The sequence below is a fragment of the Papio anubis genome, chromosome 6, assembly GCF_008728515.1.
Source record: "Papio anubis isolate 15944 chromosome 6, Panubis1.0, whole genome shotgun sequence".
Classification (NCBI taxonomy): domain Eukaryota; kingdom Metazoa; phylum Chordata; class Mammalia; order Primates; family Cercopithecidae; genus Papio; species Papio anubis.
In genome coordinates this window covers 113,541,467-113,552,468 of record NC_044981.1, presented here as the reverse complement: position 1 = coordinate 113,552,468, position 11,002 = coordinate 113,541,467, and the positions used below count along the sequence as shown (strand labels likewise).

Sequence of the window (11,002 nt, the reverse complement as noted above, 5' to 3'; positions counted from 1 at the left end):
GTGTGTCTACTCGCCATTTCTCCCCGGTCCCATCCTGTTCCCGTCTCTTCTATCCTGTCATCCACTCTCCTCTTCACTCTTATCTACCTTCCCATCTGTCATCTTCTCTTACACACATCAATAGACTACAGGTAGACACTTTTTATTTCACCATAGCAGTGACTCAAATTTCTGATAAATGGAAAGCAACATTAAATGTACTAATTTTAACATGTTATCACTGAGCTTGCAATGAGCTCCTTTTTAAAAATAGTATTGATTACCTGAAAGTGTACTTGAGAAAGTGACTTATGTATCATTTTATAAGATTGAATTGGGTTAAGGACAATCTTCCTGAGTCTGGTCCACATCTTTCAACCAAGCTAAAGAGTTTGCAGGGGAGGCAAGAATGGGTTTGGGTCAAAGGTCTTTGGGACCCTCACCCTGGAGGGCACATCTTTGAGTTTCTTCTTCTCCTAGGAATTCTCTTTTGAGGGTGAGTCAAATTAATTTGAACATATCTACCCAGCCATGAAGGGTTTGGTGCTCTGTTACATGAAGAGAAATGTCTATGATTATGAAGATGATTAGTATTTTTACTTTCAGATTGGTCCCCAAGGAGGAGAAATAATGGTTCCCGTGCCAAATGTATCTTCCACTGAGAATCAGAAAATGTAACTCACTTAGGGGAGAAATCTTGTTCTTGCCAAAAGGATACGCAGTGGCTGCAAAAAAAACCCAAAAAACAAAAAACCAAAAAAAACAAAACAAACAAACAAACAAACAAACAAACAGGTTGTTGCAGTGCTTACAGCACTGACTAAAGCACCAGCCCCTCCATAGCTTCTCCAATCCCACTCTAGGTCACCACTAATCTAATTCCACCCAGGCTCTCCAATAGATCCCATTCTGCAGTTTATACATTTGGTGGTAAATGTGTGTATAAGTGAGCCTCAGAAACTGCTAACCCACAGCAACCATGATCCTTAAAGAAGATGGGAAAGGGATTATCTCTCGTTCTCTTTGATGAAAGTGTCATTGGAAGGAAAGTCTGACGTATTCCCAGTTGGTTTTCTGTGCCAGACTCAGAAATCCATCTTAGGTGAGGAAACAGAACACATTAGAAAATTAAATGATCTGGTAGTCTCTGATCCCAAAGGACTAAAAATCCAGTTGGAAAGTAAGATCTAGACAGAAGAAAATCTAACAGCAACAAAAAGACCAATGACAATAAAGCCAACAAAATAAAAAGTAAGCTAGAATACCAGCCGTAAGTTCAGGAAAGGGAGAAAAGAACATAACATCTGACAAAAGATTTTTGGTGGCAACATTAGCTGTTTTAAGCATAAGCACACAGTTCACCCCTGTTTAGAAAGAGTATAGGTTTCTGCTAAAGGGTTGTAAGGGCCACAGGTAATGTTGGCATATGGTGAGACCTAGACTTTTGCACTGCTCCATTCACTACGCCAAGCCTGCTGCTCGAGATACAAGGGACCCTATAATTGCTTTAATATTGCTGCTAACAGTGGAAATTGTTAAATTCATTACCTGATCCTTCTAAATTCCAAGCCAGTGTCCCAATTAAAAAAAAAAAAAAAAGTTATTTCTTTTCCTTTTTTTTTTGAGATGAAGTCTCGCTCTGTCACCCAGGCTAGAGTGCAGTGGCACCATCTCAGCTCACTGCAGCCTCCACCTCCCAGGTTCAAGCGATTCTTGTGCCTCGGCATGAGATACATTTTTAATAGAGATGGGGTGTCACCACAGGCTGGTATTGAACTCCTGACCTCAAGTGATCCGCCTGCCTCGGCCTCCCAAAGTGCTGAAATTATAGGTTGAGCCACTGTGCCTGGCTGAAAAATGCTATTTTCATTTTAGCTTAATTTGTTCTTCCTTATAGGTCATGAAAAAAAAAGCAAAAGTTTGTCCTGTGTCCTACTTTAGTGATAGAAGTAAAATGGCCACTTTTCACGTGTTGATTTCCCTACATTGCGCCATATGGTTGCTGTGCTGGTGGGCTTAGGGGAGGAGGGGAAGCCATGCGTCTCCCATGGCCTCAGCTCCAGCACTTGCCTCTCAGGCCTGCAGGACTGCAGTTCCCCACCCTGCGTTCCTATCCCAGACCATCCCAAGTCTCCTGTCATTTAAAAGAGAGGAATGTGTTTACTTTTAAGACTAGAACCTTAAGCCTGAAATATAATTGGCTGCCCTTGATACAGCAGAATTTGGGCCAAACAGGCCTTATCCTGAGAGAATGCATGACTTTTAATAACTAAAAACCAGGTACAGTTGGTCATAAATGATAACATACTAGGGTGTTTCCAAATAACTCAAAGACCTTTTGCTGTTGGGAGACTGGCTACCTTGACTATTTATTAGATCCAATTGCAAGTAGAAACTACTCTTTAAAAGAAAAACACACACACACACACACACACACACAGAGCTGTCTGTAGTCCAAAACCATGGAAACCAGCTCTCTCTGCAAACAATGAGCCTGCTTCCCGCCAAGACAGCCAGAGCTTCTCAGTTCTCATGATTTTCTTCCAAATCCCAAACAGCAAATGCCTTTAAAACGCACAAAAGAGCAAGGAGCCTACTGAATTGGCAGTTATTCCTGCTCCTTTCTAGTCAATGTCTGTGTAAAGAAAGGGAAGGCATAAAAAGATCTGTGTTTTGCTTGGTTAGGGTTTCCAAAGACAAGATGGCCTCAGGACAAGTTAAGCCTCGGCTTAGAGAGCTGCTTGGAGCAACCCAGGGAGCGCTTCTGCATTTTCATGGCCAATATATGTTTTCCTTCTCAGCAAAGGCCTTGTTCCAGGGGAAACTGAAATGTATGAGGTCCAGAAGGAACCCCATAGAAACCACACTGCATCCCAACAGGGCCACAGTCAGCACATAGTTTCCAGGTTATAAACCTTCCTCCCCCTTCATCCTTCAATCCCAGAGAGTCTGCAGTCTGTTTTACAAACACTCTTGCAACATACAACTAGAAGCCCGTGTGAACTGGAATCACCAAAATGCAGATAATGCTATCAGGGTCATCCTGCAAGGCCCACCTGTTCCCCTAGAGGCCAACCCAAGCAAAACTGAGACACGGCTGAGGCCCAATACTGGAAGAGGCTTTCCACCTCCCGCCTCAGCAGCCGGCCCACGTCCACAGGCCCAAGGCAGTGTCCTCAGGCCCAAGGCAGTGTCCTCATGAACTGGGACCCTCTGTTCACACAAGACAGGAAGCTGTTACTCAAGCTACATGAGCACAGCCCAGGATCGCTTATCTCTTCCTGAGAACCTCTCCACTGCCTTGGGGTCAAGTTGCCCCTCAATGCTCCCCGTATTTGCATATTGCTCCCACTCCAACTCCTTCACCAGGCTGTAAGCTCCATTCTGTTCACTGCTGCATCCCTGGTTCTTAGTTCAGTGCCTGTCAGCAGAAGCTCAATAGACATTTCTTGAAAGTTGTTGGAGCGTCAGTCTCGGAGAGATCCATGCATTGGAGTGAATCTCTATTGATAGAAGTTCAGTGAAAGAAATATGAGTAAAAGAGATATTTGGGGCAGAGGGCAACTTCCGAAAATCCATCAAATAGGCTATCACCTGTGTATCAGCCTGCCCTGTGCATCCGCTGTAACCTTTATTGTGTCTTGGAGTTCTTTGAGAATGTGATTAAATCTATACACCCTTTATTAAAAATATATATATATAGACACACACACACATACATATACATGCATTGTTGTCTGTAATTTCAAGAGTTTTAAAGGATGCCCTGAAGCACATTCCTGGGATCTCAGGCTAAGAACACCTGCTCCATCTTAAAATTTGATACTTTTCTCGGCTTCTATTTTAGTCTTCTACCTCCCTGAGGGCAGGAAGGAAATCTTAGTCAGCTCTGTGTCTACCATCATTCCTTGCACATAGTGAGGATCTCTTGAAAAAAATGTACACAAACTGAGAAAGCAATGAACCAGTGACTCTTGAAATTCAGCAATAGCACCAATCCTAAGCAATCCACCTTTTGCTTCTGTGTTTCCCTCCACCTACCCACCCATGGAAGCATGTCTAAGACTTGCAGAGTCAGAAATAAGGAGTGCTTCTGACATCTACACAAAGCAAACAACCAAGAGTGCCTGCCTCAGGACATTGTCCTCTGTGGTGAGGGAGACAGTTGCAGGACTGTCCCCAGAGGATGCTTTCTAAACCTATGGGGGCATGTTTTGGTTGTCACAATAATTAGGGGGCCACTGTCAGTGTTTATTGGGTAAGACACCAGACATGTTGCAATGTCTAGGCTAATTCTGCATTGCAAAGAATTGTCCAAAGTCTCACATGACTCCCAATTGTACCATCAGATATTCATGTAGGTGAAAACGTATTTATAGATCTGTGATTCTGGATCCTAACTCTGTGTTCCAGTGTAATTTTGGTACAGTTCTAAATGTACACTGAGTTTTCCAAAAATGCAGCTACCACATAAGTCCATGTGAGACTGTAGATTGTTTGGCTGGAACTTTACCAAGAGCTGTTCTCCTTTTGAATAATCTCCATACTAACGTCTACATCTCTGTTGGGATTTGAGCCACCAGCGAAGCACACCTGTATCATGCTACATGTGAGAGCTATTTTATTCACAGTGATGCTACATAGGTATGTAAGCTCTGACTACTTTATCATGTCTTCTGCTGTAGTTGTACCGAAGCACTTACGTATTGAAATGTATATTCTTCTTTAAAACTATTTTTTAACATTTCTCATTTATATTCCAGTAAGAACATTCTACTGAATTTCAAAATTATGTTTAGAAGTAACTTTTGTCACTTAGATATTTAATTTCAAGAGATTAAAAGAAGCATTACAAAAAGGTTCCTATAAAAAGGAAATTAAGTCTGATAGTGAACTACAGCAATACCATTTATATGGTGAATCATTAAGGATGCTTTTAGATGCAAGTGACAGCATGCTAAATGTGGTTTGAAAAATAAAGATGTTAGTTATTTCATAAAACAAGAAGCCCCGAGGTAGGTATTTTCAATGTTGGCTTAGTGGCTTAATGCGGTGGAAAATAACCCAGGGGACTGTCATCTTTCTGCTCAGCTACCTTCAGTGAGTTGTCATTTATCCTCAGGATTGTCCCTTTGACATTGCAAGAGAACTGCTGCAGCTCAGTCTGTATCCAAAAGAAAGAGGCACTAATTTTCCCTTGCATGGATCTTTTAACTAAAGAGGAAGATTTTTTTCCAGAAGCTCCAGCGAAGACTTTCTTTCTGGTTTAATTCGCCAGGATTTAACTAGATGCTGATGGCAGCAAGGGGAGCTGGGAAAGCTAGTGTTTTCAGTATTAAATACAGGTGGCTCTGCTGGCAAGGCTTTGGACGGGGGACTCAGGGGCACAGGTGCAAATGGCTGTTGGTTGCAATCATAACTGTTTGCTATGATTACTCAGAACAAAAAACATCTAACAAATGGTATGTTTTAGAATGATATATCTATATGTTTATACTTAACCAAAAGTATGGAAAAAAGTCATCAGTGAGACTATGTTTAATGGTATTGATTCTGCATACCCTTTTTCTTCCTAGTTGCCACAATTTATTGGTTTTTGTTTGGTTTTTGTTTTTGTTTTGTTTTTCTTTTTTTTGAGATAAGATCTTGTTCTGTTGCCCAGGATGGAGTTCAATGGCACGATGACAACTTACTGCAGCCTCAACCTCCTGAGCTCAAGCCATCCTCCCACCTCCAACTCCCAAGTAGCTAGGACTACAGCTGTGCCACCATGCCTAGATAATTTTTTATTTTTCTGTAGATACAAGGGTCTCTCTATGTCGCCCAGGCTGGTCTTGAACTCTTGGGCTCAGGTGATCCTCCCACCTCGGCCTCCCAAAATGTTAGGACTACAAGCATGAGCCACCATGCTCAGCTCTAGTTGCCATAATTTGATTTTAAATCAAAGTGGCATGTTCTATGTTCAAAAATGATTCAACTGTGCCACCTACCTCATGGCTTTACTGTGGGCGACAAGTGAGAATACATGCAATTACACCTGTAAGGTATTCTTGATCTGATAGCATTATCCCCAAAGAATGCATATGAAACGTAGCTGTAAGTTTATTTATTGATTTATTTTTCACAGAATACAAATAAAAGTTTATTGTACAAAATTAAGGCCTTCGTATTTCATAGTTCACCAAGGCTAAAGAAACACTAGATAATTTAAGTCCTTCACAAAAATTTCACTTTCACTCCCCGTAATCTCTATTACAATGACCCAACCAAATGTTAGCAAAACAAACACTATAAATAACACCAAGTCCTTTAAAGATGACTATCCCAAATGTTATTTCTTGGCATAGGTGATCTTCATAGCATGGGATGTTGTGATCTTAAATCCCTGCAAAGCATCCCTGGCAGCTCCAGCCTGACCATCATTTTCAAATTCAACAAAAGCAATGTCATGCCTCCCTGGTACTAGACATACTTCCTTGAAGCCAGGGAACTGATTAAACAGCATGGATAACATCATCTCATTAGTCTCTTCTGGTAAGTTATTAAGGAATAAAATATAGTTTGGAGGATAATCGAGGACCTGAGGATTTGGTGTTGAATTTCCTTGGATATTAGCTGAATTTGGAGTTCCCTAGCCAGGCCTTTTGTTTGTGGTGGTTGCAGTCTATTCCACAGTTTTGCCCTTTTTCTTTTCTTTGTCAGCAAAAGTGCCGCACATTTTAGATATTATATCCGAATCTGTTTTTGCATATATATTCGCATTGGTTTACCATGAAATGGAAATCCTTGTGACTGTCTCAAAGCACTTGTGGATGAGCCCAGTTCCTTAAATATGACAAAGGCCTGCCCCTCATCTTCATGGTCCTTAAAGCCACAAAGTCCACCACATGACCAAACTAAGAAAACAGGGCATATAGGGATCTCTTCAATTCTTCCTTTTTAATTTTGTCATTCACATTGTTGATATAAATTGTATGATTTGGTCTGATACCCATGTTTGAGTTAAATTCTTCAGAAAGAGACAGTAAATAATCTAAGGCCTACATCGTCTCCCATAAGAAACAGAAACTACTGTAAGTTTATTTTAAGCTAGGTTTCACAGCCTAAATGAAAATTAAAATGGAAAAAAAATGTGTGAGATTGAAATTTTGCAATCTAACTTTCAAATTCACCTAGAGATATGATAGGTTAGACTACTAGAATACTGAGAATGTAACCTTTTAAAAAATGGAAATAGCAAGAAGGGCAATCTTCTGTCCTGTTTTAATCCCCACTGGCTATGCCCTGTCAAGATCTAGAACACAATTAGGCACTAGAACCAGGAGCCAACAAAGCGTGATGATGCTCTCTGCCGCCGCCACATGCTGAGCATCTCCATGCTCTTTGGTGCTGCTCAGTGGAGCCAGAGTTAACCCCAGGGACCAGATGTCAGGGTTTGCCCAGGAAGGTCTCACTTTACTCATACTACGGATATGGACAGGAGGCAAGGAAATACTAGGTAGTAGAGGGCGGTTCCCCAGCAAAGGCCCCACCCTCAAGCCTGGAAACCCGAGGCTTTAAATGGGAATAGGCATTCCTGTTTTTGCCCCCAAATGTTGCCTTTTCCAAGACCACCGTGGCCCACCACACCCCCATCCTATACCTATAAAAATCCCAATCCCCAGGTTCCATGAGCAGAAGTATGGCAGAGCAGCAGAGCAGCATGGCAGAGAATGAGAGAAGAGAGGAAGCATCTGAGAGGAGTTCGGCTGGGGGCATTGGGAGAGGAGATAAGCTTCAGGATGACTGAACTCCAGGAGAAGATCATCTTCCCGCTCTATCCCCTCTCCAGCTTCCCATCCCACTGAGAGCCACCTCCATCACCCAATAAGATCCCCGCATTCACCATCCTTCAAGTACATGTAACCTCATTCTTCCTGGATGCAAGGCAAAATTTGGGATGCACTGGGTGCAGAGACCCAAAAAGACTGTCACCCTGACTCTTCGCTGAGCTGTTTAACACTTAAGCCATCCCCGGACAGCAGGGCTAAAAGAACATTGTAATACTCGTAGACATTGCCATGGGGCCAGAGCCCAAAGGCGCTCACCCTGGCTCCGGCTCCTGCTCACCTGCATGCTCCCCTCCTGTAAGGGATTTGAGCATGTGGTGGCCAAGCAAACGAGCCACACCCCTGTTGCAAGTCCCACAGAGGGGTCCAGGGAGTCTCCCATTTCATTACTCCTACCCTAATTAAAAGTGTGCTGGTTTGGGGATAGTTACCCCATGAATCAATTTTGAAATTCTAGACCATAAAGTCTCAACTCACACCCAATCTCTCAGCTGAAGAAAGAAAAGTTAAAAGAAAGGGAAAGTTGTAGGGTTGGGGAGTTGGAGCAGAAGAGGGTTAAACAGGAAGGAAAAAAAGAGTAGGCCATTAAGAAAATAAAAACTCAGGCCCTACATTAGGAAGAACAAAAATCCAGAATGCCATTCCTCCAGGTATTCTCCTTCTTGGCTGGGAGGGCTGGTGGGGAAGGAAAATTTCACAACAGCCCAATGAATGGATGGCTTGTTTCCCTCCAAGGAGGCTTACAGCTGGACACCAGTAGTCCGAATAGCGGTCCTGTTTCTCAGGCAGGCTTCCAAGGCCGCCAAGTGTTACAAGCCCTTCATAGAGCAGTGGATTTTAAAGGTGAATTGAAACTATTTTAAGATCCCTCTTGGGTAGCAGATGGACAGAATGACGGATTGTTACTATGGTGTAGTTGTTTTCATTCCTGGCCCAATTGCCGCACTAAGCACACAGCACTGTGGGCTCCACAAGAGACAGGCATGGTTTGCTCTCTCTGCAAGCACGATGTGTTCTGTAAAACATGCAAAGAAAGAAGAGTGGGAACCAGATTACAAGTTCTTCTAAATAAAATAGAAAAACATTTACTAAGCCATAATAGGACTAGGCAAGCTAAAGTGGAATTTCACTTTGATATTATCTTTGAGACCCAGTTGGGGGAAAGGGGGTGACATGTATGTGAAATTGTACTTTCAGGAGTTTTATTCAGTAATCCAAAAACTAAGAAGTCTTTTGATTGGATCAGTGTTACCCAATTTTGGGGCCAAAATAATAATAATAAACTTTGGTATACCTCAGTGGTTAAGAGTTCCAGTTCTAGGCCAGGAGTGGTGGTTCACGCCTGTAATCCCAGCACTTTGGGAGGCCAAGGCGGGCGGATCACAAGGTCAGGAGATCAAGATCATCCTGGCTAACACAGTGAAACTCCGTCTCTACTAAACATACAAAAAAAACTTAGCCGGGCGTGGTGGCAGGTGCCTGGAGTCCCAGCTACTCAGGAGGCTGAGGCAGGAGAATGGTGTGAACCCGGGAGGTGGAGCTTGCAGTGAGCCAAGATCGTGCCACTGCACTACAGCCTGGGTGCCAGAGCTAGACTCCATCACACACACACACACAAAAAAAGGTTCCAGTTCTAGATTAGATAGCCTTGATTCAAATCTCAGCTTCATCGGTTACTAGTAACTCTAGGCAAGTTTCTTAAACACCTTGTATCTTGGTTTTCTCATCACTAAAATGCTGATGTTGCCTCTGTCATAAGGTTGTTGGGAAGAGCTGATAAACAAAATGCTTAGGACACTGCCTGGCACATCCTGGAGCTTGTTAATGTCAGTTGTGGTGGTAGCTGTCACTGTTAAAAGGTGTAATTTCAAGGTTCCATTGTAATCTCTTAAATGTGCTTAGCTATGCTCAAGTTGGCCAGCCAGGGAAAAATGTTTTTTTTTCAGAGATAAGGTACTGATATTTCGATAATGCTCCCAGTTTCCTGAGTAGGTCAGGAAGGAGGAAGGTTTGTGAAAGAATGGAGCTATTATAAAATATAGTTACAGGGTTGTATAGCTCTAAGGGGTTTCTGTGCTGCCCTGGTTACTTCTCTTGCAGAAAAAGTGTTTGGGAGACTGAGGCTGGTAGATCACGAGGTCAAGAGATCGAGATCTTCCTGGCCAACATGGTGAAACTCCGTCTCTACTAAAAATGCAAAAATTAGCCAGGTGTGGTGGCACGTGCCTGTAGTCCCAGCTACTTGGGTGGCTGAGGCAGGAGAATTGCTTGAACCCAGGAGGCAGAGGTTGCAGTGAGCCGAGATTGCGCCACTGTACTCCAGTCTGGTGACAGAGCTAGACTATGTCTCAAAAAAAGAAAAGGAAGTGGTAAGAATTCATAGCAATTAGAGTCAAAGCTGGGAAGGTAGGACTGAAATGTTTTTGTTCCACAAAAGTTTTCTGAGCCTTTGCCTGCACAAAGTACTTTATTAGGACATTTTCGCGCTACGTGTGTGATGCTCAAGGACTTCATTCATTCACTCACTTATTCCACAAGTCCGTGAGCATTAACTATGGATCAAGAACTGTCCTAGGGGCTGGAGATAGAACAACAGACACAACAGGGTCCTAACCTCAGGGCCTCACAGAGTGTGGGGGATGCTGACCAGTAGCAATCATGAGTGATAGCTCAGGAACTCAGGGAGCAGAGAGGAAAGGGCCAAACTCATCACTTGATTCACGGGAAAGCAATCTCAGGTTCTAGCTGAGTCCACATATGGAAGTGTTTCAAAGTGGAGAATTCCTGATTTGATGTCAGACTTAAAAGAGCAGGTAAAACTCAGAGCCAATTTAGTATGAGCAGCGAGGGGAGACAGGGGAGTTGGCAAGGCAGGGACTAGGTACCACTCATTAGTTCTTTGCCTGCAGCGTGATCAGCCTTGTGCTAAGCCCTTTCCGCCATGCTCAATGACAATCCACTGAAGTCAGGAGGCTGTTGTCTTTTGACAGATGAGAAACCTGAAGCACAGGGTATTTAAGTGGCTTGGTCAAGGTCTTCCAACTGCTTAGTGGTGCTGGGTTAAGCAGATGGCTGTGGCTTCAAGCTTTGGTTTTTCCATTGCCCGACGGGGGCTTGGTTCCAGGAAGGCAAGTGGACTTCATCCGGGATATTATGAAAGGAAAACTAAGAGCATGTTGTTACATCCAGAATGA

The 11,002-nt window shown here is 43.1% G+C and overlaps 1 pseudogene across 1 annotated transcript; it reads right to left on the bottom strand.

Moving 5' to 3' along the window:
• Positions 1 to 6,101: 6,101 nt before the first annotated feature.
• Positions 6,102 to 9,143, bottom strand: LOC100998259 (annotated as a pseudogene). The gene has a single exon (XR_001902073.3). The product of XR_001902073.3 is annotated as a U2 small nuclear ribonucleoprotein B'' pseudogene (transcript).
• Between the last annotated feature and the right edge of the window lie 1,859 nt (positions 9,144 to 11,002).